The sequence below is a fragment of the Grammomys surdaster genome, unplaced genomic scaffold, assembly GCF_004785775.1.
Source record: "Grammomys surdaster isolate TR1022 unplaced genomic scaffold, NIH_TR_1.0 164, whole genome shotgun sequence".
NCBI classification, from domain to species: Eukaryota; Metazoa; Chordata; class Mammalia; order Rodentia; family Muridae; genus Grammomys; species Grammomys surdaster.
The window spans coordinates 3587578-3588601 of record NW_021604612.1 but is presented as its reverse complement, the minus strand read 5'-3'; positions in this window follow the sequence as shown (position 1 = coordinate 3588601).

Genomic DNA, 1024 nt, shown 5'->3' with positions numbered 1-1024 from the left:
TTTTTTTTTTTTTTTTTTTCCCAAGGCAACTCTTATAAAAGCATTTAATTGGGGCTTGCTCACACCTTCAGAGGTTTAGTCCACGGTCACAGTGGGGAGCATGGTGGCACGAAGGCAGACATATTTGCTGAAGGAGCTGACAGTTCTACATCCAGATCCTCGGGAGGAAAGATATTAGGCCTGGTTTGGGTCCTTGAAACCTTAAAAATTCACTCCCCCCCAGCCCCCAGTGACACACTTCCTCCACCAAGGCCACACCTCCTAACCCTTTCAAATACTGCCACTCCGTGGTGGCCAAACCTTCAATTCTATGAGCCTTTGGGTCCGTTCTCATTTAAACCACCACACTGGATCTCTCCCTAAGTCTTTTTCACATTGTCCATGTAAGGAGCACCTCCTGTGTACCTAGCTTTACGAAGGGCACACCATCATCATCCAATGAGGAGGACAAGCCTGTGGTGGCCATGTGCCACGCCTGTTACAGAGCTGGATCTCAAGCAGGGCAGGGAGGGTTTGAATCTGACTTCCAAGCCCCTTGTGCCTCCCGTGTATCGAACAGTAGGGCATTTCCTTCAGGTACCTTAGAACTAGTCCTTTAGATAAGCCCCTGGTCCTAGTCCATGCAGACTGGCCCCAGGCCTGGGAGGTTGCTAGGCCTCATGTTACTCCTCTGGCACTGCAGACAGTTAAAGCTTGGGGGTTTGAGAAAGCTGTCAGTGAAGTGTAAGGGCCCCTAGGCATGGCAGCTTGTGGCTGTAACCCCAGTGTTGGGTAAGTGGAGACTGGAGAATCTCTGGAGCCTGCTGCCCAGCCAGTCCTGCTGAACCAAAGAACTCCAGGTCCCTCAGACAGGACCCCGTCTCAAAAAAAAACATGGAACGCAATCTAGGAAGACACTGACCTGTTTCTGTACACACACCTGTACCTGTATAGAGACAAACACATATACAAATTCACAACAAAAGTAAAATTCCATTTCTCTCTCTCTCTCTCTCTCTCTCTCTCTCTCTCTCTCTCTCTCTCT